We start from the raw sequence: 12934 nt of genomic DNA, 5'->3' as shown, positions 1-12934 counted from the left end.
TCTGAATTTTAAATACACTGGGACCTCCTGGTGAAGGGCTGGTAAGAAATGTATCATTATCACCTGTGCTTTCCTTCTAGAAAAAAATGGTGCCAGTACTCACCCCGAAGTTGTAACAGTATGTGCCACACTTTTAACCTGTGCTTTTCTTCTAGAAGAAAAGGTAACAATATGGTGTACCCTTGAGCATCCCTAGAAAAAAGCAGTGATGATGAGGACGATTGAGAATAGGAAGAAGGAGGAAGAGGGAAGGAGGAAAAGGTTGTGTGTAGCTACAGGAAAGAGTATGATTTGGGAATAGGCTCAATCTATTGGTCGACATTGTACATATAAAATACAACCACTTGCTAGTAATAGAGCGCTAATGAAGGCCCTAGAAATAATTTCTCTCTCCTCCTTCTCCCCATGAAAGAAAATCTGCACAGCAGGACCTAACGGCAGGATAAGAGGACTAAATATATAAATGGTAGTTCAAAAATCTTTGATTCTGCTTCTGGCCTCATAATAAGCTTGTACTGGAGGCATCTTTCATGCACAGTTAATCAGCATGATAGCCCAAATGTTGACATTTAGCCCATAATCTGCTATGTAACAGCTTTAAACTGATGAGAGAACAGGCTGAGTCCTGCTGAGTAATGTACATAATAGAACTTAGGGGTGTTCTTCTGGGAACGCTTTGGGTTTCTTTGGGTGTGGGGGGACGGGCGGGTTGGCAAATCTGTAAACAGCAGCTTTTTAAATCCTTATCAAGCCCAAGAAGGACTGGTGACTTTAAATTATATTTGGCTTATTCACGCTGTAAGTGAAATTGCTGTTGCTGGCACATTTCAGAGTGGCACGTGGGGTGGTCAGGTTCCTTTAAACGCATTTGCAGTCCTTTCAGTGGTTTATTTTATTTTATTTACAAGCGAGATAGGGAGGTTGCCATTCAAGCAAAAAATAAAAACAGAATTGCAAGCTGAATATCCTTAGCTTGGCGGCAGAGCATCTGCTTTGCATGCAGAAGGTCTAGGCACAAATGCTTACATCTCCTGGTCGGAGCTGGAAGGACCTGTGTAAAACTCTGGGTAGCTGTTCCTAGCCTATGCAGACATTACTAAGGTAGCTGGACCAATGATCTGACTTGGTATAAGCCAGCTTCTTATTTTCACAAGATGTAAATAAGTGCCGCCCAAACCTCTGGTTTACAGCCATGTCATTTCTTGTCTTGACTGCCGCAATCTCCTCCTCTCTAGTCCATCTGGGTCCCCTCAGCCCTGCCTGCTGACTCAGTTATGAATCCCTCTCATATTTCTGGCTTTGCAGTGCCCACCCTACCCCCAGTCCCTATCTTGATTTGCTAGCTTTTTGTCCTTACCTTCAAACCTCTCTATAGTCTTGCTCCCTGCTTATCTCTCTGCACTTCTATCCCAACTACGTTTGCCAGGTGAGGAACATCCCAGTCCCTGAGATTTCAGGGCCCAAACCTGAGACCTAGGGCTGCTACCTGGTGATGTTATGGGGGCAATCCCTGGACATGGAAGTGTAGGGGAGATGGGCAGACCCCATGCCCAGAGTGTCTATGCTGCAATTTGCAGCCAGCTCCTGCTTGGCTGAAGCTTGCAAGTTGTATGCACACTAATCATCATCATCATCATCGTTAAAGGTACTCTCATGCACCTGGAGATCCCCCTGTCATCTAGAGGGGACCAGGCAAACCTGGAGAAACTAGGTCACACCTGAAGGTCTGGCAATCCTAATCCCAACAATCCATCACCTTTGCTCACCGAAAAGTCTGCTGCTCCCTCTATCACTCTTTTTTCTCCCTTAATGCCCCTTATGTCTGAGACTGCCTCCATAATGTCTCTGTAAGGCCACCTTTCCTCCTTCCTCCAAATTCCCCATCAAAACTCACATTTTCCTTGATTCAGACCTGTAGGGAAGACCTTTCAGTTTAGTGGTTAGTTCATTCAAGCTAAAGACTCCACTTCCTACATCTCTATATTGTGAGAATGGTACATTTATTCCTTCTCTTATCCCATGGCTGCTACACTTTAGTGAGGGTCTTTGTCAAGGTTAGTGAGCTTTCCTTGCAAAAGCCATACTGGTCCTTCTTTAGCAAGGCTTGTTCTTCTATACATTTGTTGATTCTATCTTTAGTAATGCTTTCCAGCTGTTTTCCTGGAACAGCACTAAACTAGTGCGTCTGTAATTTCCTGGATCCCACCCCCCATGTGGATTTCTGTTTAAAAATTGAACTCTCATCGTTCACTTTCCAGTCTTCAGGCGCAAAGACTGATTTATCACATTGCATTTCTTTTACTGTATTGTTATTAAATTCACGTGTGTGAGAGCAGTATTAAAATCTGACAGGGTGATCTTTTGTGAGCTGACACTCTGGGTCCCTTCCAACTCTACAATTCTATAATTCTATGTGCTTGAGTGCTAAAACTGCCACTCAAGTGTGAGCCCCACAGGGGAGGAGCCATAGCCCAGTGATAGAACACATGCCTTGTATGCAGAACATCCTAAATTCAGTCCCCAGCTTCTCCTCCAAGAAGGGCCAGATACTGGGTGAAGAGAGAGAGATCCCTACCTGAGACCTTGGAGAGCTGCTGCCAGCCAGAGTAGACACTACTGGGCTACACAGACAAATGATTTATCAATTTAGGCTGTACTCTAGAGGTGGAGAACATTCCCTTCTTAGGAAACATCTAGGGTGTGTGACAAGACGGGTCAGAGGGGAAAGTGGGTGGGGAAATGGATGTATGGATCTTTGTTGTTGTTGTTGTTTAGTCGTTTAGTCATGTCTGATTCTTCGTGACCGCATGGACCAGAGCACGCCAGGCACCCCTGTCTTCCACTGCCTCCCGCAGTTTGGGGATCTTTGTATAGTAGGTTATATACACAACACCAACCATCAACTGCCCTTCACAGGGAACTCTGGGAATTGTAGTTCTGTGGAGGGAACTAGGGGTCTCTTAACAACTCTCAGCACTCTTAACAAACTACAGTTCTCTAGGGTCTTGGAGGTGGGTGGGAAGCCCTGACTATTTAAAGTGGTATCATAAGACCTTAAATGTTACAGTTTCATTGTGACCATAGTTACAGTTCAGTGATGCATTCCATGCAGGCAAAAGCATTTGAGGAAGATGTGGAGCAGGACCAGTGAGGTGCACAGCCTAGGGACAGTCCTGAGGGCCACACTGAGAGGCATGGAGGCCACAACTGGCTGCTGGGCCTGTGGTCGCCCAGCCCTGAAGTCTTCTATGTTCCTACGAACTTGTCCTGAATCAGATCATGCTTCAAACCCATTTGGTATTCCCAGCAATATTTTGTTTTTTGACGTGTTACCTCCACTTACTTACGAGTCCTGTCCATAGCCATTGTTCATTCTGGCATATGCTTTATAAATTATCCTCCTTTTTTAAAAGAAGAAGAAGAAGAAGAAGCCTCAATTTCATGTCATTTCCAGATTGTTCGTCTGAGGTCATTAAAGGTCGGAGCTTCAGGTGCCATTTATCTTCCGATGCGATTTTCCCTCGCAACCATCCTAATCTGCTTTATTTCCCAGGCAAATAGACTTTCAATTATTTCAATAGGTCACCCACTCAGTGATGGAGACCCATTTCATTAACTTTTGTCATTGACATGAGTGGCACCTCACGAGGTTCTGAGCTGTGAGGCCATTTCTTAAGCCTCGGGCCCCTTCACCTCCGCCTCATTCCACATCCCAATTCAAAATGCAAACTGGGAGAAAGCTGTCAATCTCAATGAAAGTTCAGCAAAGGGACAAAACCTCCTCAAACCTAAATTTCCCATGAAGCTTTTGGCACATGTCCATCACCCCCAGATCCCATGAACCAAACTTTAAGAAATGTAGAACTGAAATAAATGCATATTATTTCTCTCTTTACCCCTTTCTCCATTTCCCTGGCCTTCCCTGTTGTGCCTCTGGGAATCCTAGTTCTCTGAGGGGGAAATAGGAGTCCTCTAACAACTCAGGTGAGATGTTCCACAAGTTAGGAGGGTGCTGGACAAGGTAAAATAACAGACGGAAGAGCAGAATCATTAGTTATGGAACTTGCTCCCACAGGAGGCAATGATGACCATCAGTTTGGCTGGCTTTAAATGAAGATTAGATAAACTCACGGGGGATAATGCTACCAGTAGCTACCAGCCATGATGTAGGCTATGCTCTGCATCCATTGCCAGAGGCTGCAATGTTTCTGAATACCCATTGCTGGAGTCTTCAGAAGCAGAGAGTGCTCTTGTGCTTGAGTCCTGCCTGCGGGTTTCCCATGGGCATCTAGGTGGCCACTGTGGGAATGGCATGCTGGTCTAGATGGGCCATTGGTTTTCTTATGTTCTTATGACTCCTGCCCCCTCCATTTTATCCTCATGGTGGGTTAGGCCAAGAGATAGTGACTGTTGCCCAAGGTCACCCAGTGAACTTCATGGTTGAATGGGGGTTTGAGCCTAGTCCAGCATTCTAGCTACTACATCACACTGGCTCTCTGTGTTCTTATGTTTTGCTGTGCACATTGCATTCTGTCACATGTGACGCAGAAAGATGCTGGCCAGGCCAGCTACGACTCATTGTCACTCTGCAAAAATTGCAAGGACCATCTAAATGGAACCCAAGGGGGAACTCTGGGTTTCCAGAGAAGATCTGTGGCTAGGAGCCAGCTCACTTTCAGGGACGCTTGTCTGCTGTTGTCGATGTGCTCGTTTAAAAACTCCTGTTAAGCTTCTAAGAAACTGGAGGGTTTCCCTGGAGCACAGCTTTTGATAGCCACCACTTTAGAGAAATGCCGTAAGATCTTGAGATGATCGACTTGCTTCAACTCTCAGACCCTTTGAACTGTTGGGCAAATTCTCAGAGGGTGCTCACTTTGAAGTCTTTTGAGCTAAACAAAAAAGTCGCAGCAATAAGAATGGCTTTGACAATTGATTGCAGTTTTTGATCTGTCCCCTCCCCCTCCCACCCCGCTGCTGCCTTTAGCTTTCTGCTCCTTCCCATCTGCTCACTTTCCATTTCCTTTTTGGAGGACATAAGTTAGAGTGATCTTCATTATTCTCAATTCATGTTTTATTTAGGAAAAGATTAGCTTGTCACTCACTTGTCTTAAGTCAATGCTGTCCCGGAGATGTATTTCTGTGTAACTACAGCAACCCCTACAGTTCTAAGAGAACTTCTCTGCTGGACAATATTCATAGATGCTTTCTTCCAGATGTATAGGTCTACTTCACAACACATTTTCCATCACTGCCATTTTCTCCTCTGCTTCCATTAAATATGCTTCAGCATATTTTTGTAGCCTGTGGTAGCCTTCCAGGAAAAATAAATTAGCAATTTTATTTAGAGCTACAATGAAGCTTGAGGAGCCATATTTCTTAATAATGTCCCCTCCACAACTTAAATTTTGAATGTAATGGGCAAAATCCATCTATAGGAGATGAATCATTGGAAACACTGCGGCATAGTGAGTAGATCTGTTCCCCACAACGTGGTATCCTCTGGATGTTGTTGGATTCCAGCTCCCATCAGCCCAAGCCATCATGGCCAATGGTCAGAGGTGAGGAGAGTTGTAGTCCAGCAATGTTTGGAGGCCACCAGGTTGGTGAAGGCTGGAATGGAGGGATGAAACTTGACCAGGCAAGTGTGGATTTAAATCCCCATTCACCTGCAAGGCTTACTGGGTGACATTGAGCCAAGCCATCTCCATCAACCTAAATTACATCATATGGTGTTAGAACTTGACCAAGTTTGGAGATAAGCTAAAACTAGGATTCCAGTCTAGCACAGGAAGATCAGAGGGCAGGATGCAGCTATTGTGGTTGAAGATGGACCAGTGATTAAATTCTAGATCGCACATAGAAGACTCCAAAGGGCCAAAGGCTGATGGTGTGGTCTAGGATGGACTAGTGCCTTATGCTGCATTGTTGTATCACCCCTTTGTACACTGTCCTGAGTCCCAAGGATGATGTAATCTGTGTCTTAGATTACAGATGGAGTTCGCTTGAGGGGTTTGGTTTTACAAGTTTTAAATCCAACGAAACACTGAAAATCAGGGAGTTTGCTTTGAAGAGGACGCATTTTTGAATGACCCCATCCAGTTTTGGAACTAGAAGTAGATCCTAGAATAGCTGATATTTGGGTTTAGCTGTATCTTTCCATTTTCAAACTTTCCCTTCTATTTCATTTATTTAATGCATTCATTTATTAAATTTCTATCCTGCCCTTCCTCCAAAAGAATTCTAGGGCAAAAATGGTGGCTAGTGTCCATTGAGACTGGTAGGGTTAAGACAGGAGGCCAACAGTAGGTGGAGCCAGAGCCAATGGCAGGTGCAACCACAGCCATAGTCAATAAATTGTCCCCATCCTCCTCCCTGCTGAGTTCTATGAGGGCAATACTGAAACTAAGGTGGGGAAGCTGCCAGCCTCTGGACTGATTGTTAAGTAAGAAGGCAGGCAGATGAGGGACTGACTGAGGGTAGACTGAGGTTCATTGGCCAGTGCACCATTCACCATAATGGGCTGGCCTCCAACTGCAGGGTGGCCTCCGCAACAGCAAGGTAGTAAAACCATGCAGTTAAAATAAAACATGTCATATTCAATGTATCTGAAATAGTGAAGAACATCTAGACACATTTAAAAGCAGTCCCATACCCTCACAATTTCAATGCTGCTGTGAACTCTAACCAACATGTTTCTCTTCACTGAACTGTCAAAACACACTGAGCCCATGCTTGCTTGCTTGCCTGCTTGCCTGCTTGCTTGCTTGCTTGCTTGCTTATTTATTTATTTATTTATTTATTTATTTATTTATTTATTTATTTATTTGTAAATATTTCTGTATTACCAACCTTAAGGAAAAATACTATGGCAGTGAACAGCACTACACTGACAATCAAATTGCACCCATCAAACAAATACAAAATATCTCACAAATCAGTAGATCTAATGAAGATATCACCATAGCTGGACCACTCACCATGGGGGATAACAGCTGAAGAGGTGAATTTTAAGCCGGTGCCTAAATGCTAATGCTTATGCTAAAGCTTATAATGGTACCCTACCCATCTGACTAGGGACGCGGGTGGCACTGTAGTCTAAACCACTGAGCCTCTTGGGCTTGCCGATCAGAAGGTCGGCGGTTTGAATCCCCACAACAGGGTGAGCTCCCATTGCTTGGTCCCAGCTCCTGCCAACCAAGCAGTTCGAAAGCATGCCCAAAAGTTCAAGTAGATAAATAGGTACCGCTCCGGCGGGAAGGTAAATGGCGTTTCTGTGCACTGCTCTGGTTTCGGTGTTCGGTTGCACCAGAAGCAGCTTAGTCATGCTGGCCACATGACCCGGAAAAACTGTCTGTGGACAAACGCCGGCTTCCTCGGCCTGTAAAGCGAGATGAGCACCACAACCCCAGAGTCGTCTGCGACTGGACTTAACTGTCTGGGGTCCTTTACCTTTACCTTTACCCATTTGACTAGGTTGCCCAGCTACTCTGGTTGGCTTCCAACTAATATAAAAAGCATAATAAAGCATCAAACATCCAAAACTTCCCTATGCAGGGCTGCCTTCAGATGCCTTCTAAAAGTTGTATCATTATTATCTCCTTGATATCTGATGGGAGGACATTCCATAGGGTGGGTGCCACTGCTGAGAAGGCCCTCTGCCTGGTTCCCTCCAACAATACCCTAGGTGCTTGCCTGGTGTTAATTGGAAGTGCATTCCAAACTACAGGTGCCACTATGTTAAAGACCATAACTTGAGAGTATACATCACTAATAAAATTCTCTCTCCTAAAGATCAAACTACCAAACTACTCTAGCACAAGCATTTCCATCTAGTCTAGATATTTTTCATCCCAGCTCATGGTAAGGAAGATGGACCAGATATCATTTGTGGATGGATGATGCAATGTATGCTAAAATGGTCACCTGTATGGACTCAAGAAGATGAACTCTTGCTCAGGAAAAGAAAAGGACTGGGAGCATCAAAAGCGGATAGGCAGTGGTGAAGTTGGCACGCTGGAAGCATGTGAGTGTGAAATTAATAAACCAAGAACCAGATGTGCAACCAACTCAACAATTTTGTGCTTTTATAGGGATTGTATAGGTGTGCTTTCTTCATTGCAGGAGCTTGGATTACTGTAAATACCTTTGGGTATCTTCCAGCTCTACAATTCTATGATTCTAATTATAATATGGTCTTGTCCTGACAACAGATGGATTCTGCCTATTACCCTCCCCACCATGACTCGCCAAGCAAGGTGGCCTACTTTTTAGAGTAATTATCGATATTTCAATCCTGCAAATCTACTAATGGTTTCTGAAGCAATTAAGAAAACAATGCTGCTATTTAAGCTCCTGTAAATAATGTATTAACCAAAATTCAAATTACAGAAAATAATTAGCTATCAAGAGTTGTGCTCTGCTTCAGGGGAAGGAGGAAAAACAAAACCACACCCTAGTTTGAAATGACCTCTACTCTTTGATTTTCTTTAAAGGATGGCCCGTTAAAGTGCTTTTAATAAAATCCAATTGTTGTACATTTTAATCATGTGGTTTCTGACAAATGAAACTAATGATCGATTGATGATCTACCACAACACATAATTCCTCATAAAAGCTAATAGATAACCCAATGACTTACATATCAAAAGCATGCATCACAGTTAATACTGTTAACAATTAAAGCTAGAATTAAATAATCTGCCACAGTGTTTTCCAGACTTTCTACCATCAACAAACCTTTGATCTAGGGCCGCCTTCCCCAACCAGTTATTCTGGGCTGCAGCTCCCAATAGACCCACTAGCAAGCATGACCAATGGTCAGCAGTTATGGGAGTTGTAGTACTATGAGTACAAGATACTGGAGTAGATGGGCTATTAGCCTGATCCAGAAGGCTCCTTTTATGTTCTTATATGATGCATGAACAGGGCTATCAAAAGTTCATGTTGAACAGTTTGTGCATTAGAGATCTACTCTTCTCTTTTTTTAAAAAAAGAAATATGTTTAACAAGTATTATGCTTTCTGTTGGTACTACTACAAGAAGTTAATAATTCAGAATCTTCACATCCCCACTTTTAGCCAAAAGGAACGGCCATATGCAAATTTCAGAATAATTACAGAAAGTTGCATTGCTCATGAGCTTCTATCTGTCCTGATGTTTAATTCACTGCATGGAGACATTCCTTATCTCTAGAGGCTGGCTAAGATAGAAGCATTTATGCACTTGTTCTTGGGGAATAAACTTGAGAGGGAGAGGGGGAGTTCACCTCCTCATTTTGCCCTGCATACCTCTTGACCTTCCTTCCTGACCTCTCTGATCCTGCTGTTTGCCTGAGCCAGAGGGACTGTTGCTCTCTCCCTGGGTGCAAGACAAGGCTGCTTCTAGAATAATGCCCGAGAACCTTCACCCTTACTCAGTGACTTCCTGCCATTTGGACAGATGAGAAAGCTGGGATCCATTGCAAACTCCCAAGTTATCTGGGGCTAAGTTCTGCCACTTGCTCCCCAGCACTATTCAGCCAAGTTTATCGTACACAACCAAAGGCCTTTACAATAAGTAAAATGAAAATTTCCATGTGGCTCAGTGTGCCTGGCTGTTAACCAGAAGGTTTGTGGTTCGAGCACACCTAGGGACAGCTGTGAGCAGGATTCCTGCATTGCAAGGGGCTGGACTAGATGACTCTTGGGGAGAGAATTCCACCAGCAGGGAGCCACCACAGAAAAGGCCCGTTCTTCTGTTGCTGCCCTCTGGACCTCTTGCAGAGGAGGCACATGAAGCAGGGCTTCAGATGATGATCGCAGGGTCCGGCTCGGTTCATAGAAAGAGCGGTGGTCCTTGAAGGATTGCTCATTTTTCTGAGCTTCAGTTCTCCCCATTTCCACATTGGTTTGGAAAATTTATACCAGCGTTTTAGTGCCAATTCCCCCCAATATACTATCTATCTATCATCTATCTATCTATCTATCTATCGATCTATCTATCTATCATCTATCTATCTATCTATCTATCTATCTATCTATCTATCTATCATCTATCCATCTATCTATCTATCTATCATCTATCTATCTATCTATCTATCTATCTATCTATCATCTAGCTATCTAGCTATCTAGCTATCATCTATCTATCTATCTATCTATCTATCTATCTATCTATCTATGCAATTTTGCCAATATGCCAATAAGGCATTTCTGATGTTATTTTCACTAATGTGTGCCCATTTTACCCTAGTATATGCATGTTTTGTATGCATTGGTTGGCTGGAAAACCGCATATCAAGATTTATAGAAGTTTATTCACCTTGCATATTGTTTCAGAATGTGAGGATTTCTACAGTCAAACTGAACTGAATTCCACTCCCCTTGCTTCCCTGTGTACGCTGGAAGTTCCCTGTCTGCTGCAGTGTGATGCCTTACGTGATCCTGCCCTACTTACTGCGACTTCTCAAGCCACCTTGTCCTAACTACCTTCTTTTCCTTTCTATTCATTTCACCTTCCTCCTTCCTTAAGGCCCTCTTAAGTTTATCAGAAAGAAGCGAACCTTTGCCTAGGAGACAGCATGTAGAAGGAAGGGAAGGGAAGAATGCCGAACAGGAGGTACTCTGTCATTGACAGTGCCTGGGGAGGCTGTTTGGAGTAAAGCATCTATCACAATGAATACACATTGTTTATCCGCTATACTTTATTTGGCTCTGCACGATAAAAATCACTTTCCACCAGCCAGTTAGAGCCAGGAGCCATGTTCCACATTATTTTGTGCAACAAAAAGGAAAAGGGGAAGAAAATATCAAATGATAAATTATGTATGAGAGCACCACATGAATAACAAGCAGTAAATTCCTATTCTTATTCTTTTTTAGAAAAGAAAGAAAGAAATCCGGTAAAAAAATAAAATAAACAAAGGGGCTTTAAAATCAGGAGGGGTGGGTTAAAAGGTCTTAATTATTCTGCATGATCCAGCACAACCGGCGGTTGAAAGATGGTGCAGTACAATGGTTATAGCTAGAATGGACACTGTGCGTTTTGCCCTCTAGATGTCGTTGGACAGCCATGCCCATCATCTCTTTTGTACAAATCGATGGTGCAACTGCAGTCGGAATCATGTGTGCAATTCTGGACACCTCACTCAAGAAAGAATATTGTTTAAGTTGGAAAAGGTCCAGGAAAGGGCAATCCCAACTATCCAGGAGATGGAGTGATTCCCCTGTGAAGAAGAGGAGGAGGAGCTTGGATTTGATATCCCGCTTTATCACTACCCGAAGGAGTCTCAAAGTGGCTAACATTCTCCTTTCCCTTCCTCCCCCACAACAAACACTCTGTGAGGTGAGTGAGGCTGAGAGACTTCAGAGAAGTGTGACTAGCCCAAGGTCACCCAGCAGCTGCATGTGGAGGAGTGGGGAATCGAACCCAGTTCACTAGATTACGAGTCTACTGCTCTTAACCACTACACCATGAAAGGTTGCTCAGCTTGTGGACTTTTTAGTTTAGAGAAAATGTGAGTAAGAAATGACATGACTGTTGTTTATAAAGTTGGGCATGGCATGGGGAAAGCGGACAGTGGGAAAGTTTTCCTCTTCCTCTTGTAACACTAGAAGTCGTGGACATCCAAGGAAAATGAATGTTGGAAGATTCAGGACAGACAAAATGAAGGACTTAGAAGACAGGTTGGAAGCAAAGCATTGCACTACTCAGAGTAGATCCACTGAAATTAATGAATTTAAGTTGGCCATGTCCATTAATTTCACTGTGTCTACTCTGATTGGGACTAGTACTGAAGTCTACCCAGAAAGAAAGAAAGTGTATTATAATATTTTGTAGCCTGGATCAGGGATAGGGAACCTCTGACTTGCCAGATGTTGTTGAAGACCTTACTCCCTTTGGCCAGCATGGCTAATGATCAGGGATGATGGAAGTTGTAGTCTAGCAACATATGGCCTCCCCATCCCTGATCTAAATTGTGCACAATGACATATGGAGCATTTGATTTGTGATGTATTAGGACTTTAGGTTAGGAGGTTAAAAAGTGATCTCTTTGGGGCTCCTTCTTCCACTATGATGGTATGACTCAGTGCTTATATTTTGTTTTCATTGTTCAGTATATCTTTTTCCAGCTGAATATAATTGCACTTAATCACATTTCAAAGCAAGATGATAATTATCTGCATGTCAAATTAGCTGCTTCTGAATACAAGACTGTTGGTGCTAAAAAAAATATTTAAAAAATCCCCCCATGTCTTTAAAGTCGAGGAATGGTCCCCAGATCTTCCCATCATTTCTCTGTAAACATCAGCCTGTGATAAGCTCCTTTTTGAACAAGGGCTGGGATGCAATTTATTTTACATAGCTTTGCATAATAAAGTGGCATTTTAGATAACTCATTCAAAGGGCAGATAGCAATTCTCTTCAGACTTCATTAAACCCTTTCGTTTCATGTTAAATTAATGTGTCAAGTATATTTGGAATAAACAAACTGAAGTATTCCCTTTTGTTTGGGGAGGAAGATATAAACTGGGTTGCGATGATTTTATCAATTAGCTTTACGTTGAAAATCTGCTAATAGCCTCATGCAGCTCATCTCCTGCAGAGTTTTCTTGTTCTGTAAAAGCCAAACATTCCCGCACTTGCTCCGTGATAAAAGAAACTGACTACACATCCCGTCAAATTGACAAACATACACAACTTTTGGAAAGTTAGTTTGAAGGGGCTGGCTTGATCCATATCACTTTGCTTTTTAAAACTTGCAGCGTTTATAGCTTCTGTATGTGAAAATGTTTCTGGTCCACTAAATGCAAAGAAGGGAAGCAGAATATGCCCACTGCCAATGCATTTGACACAACATCTGAACAGGGGATCCTGTGTGTGAATGTTCAGAAGGCGTTTTGAATGTTGGCACCCATCTTTCAAGACTTATGCCCTCCAGGCAGATCATCACCAG

Source organism: Podarcis cretensis (genome assembly GCF_951804945.1).
Source record: "Podarcis cretensis genome assembly, chromosome: 8".
Lineage (NCBI taxonomy): Eukaryota > Metazoa > Chordata > Lepidosauria > Squamata > Lacertidae > Podarcis > Podarcis cretensis.
The sequence above is the reverse complement of the archived record's forward strand: the minus strand, read 5'-3'. Positions refer to the sequence as shown.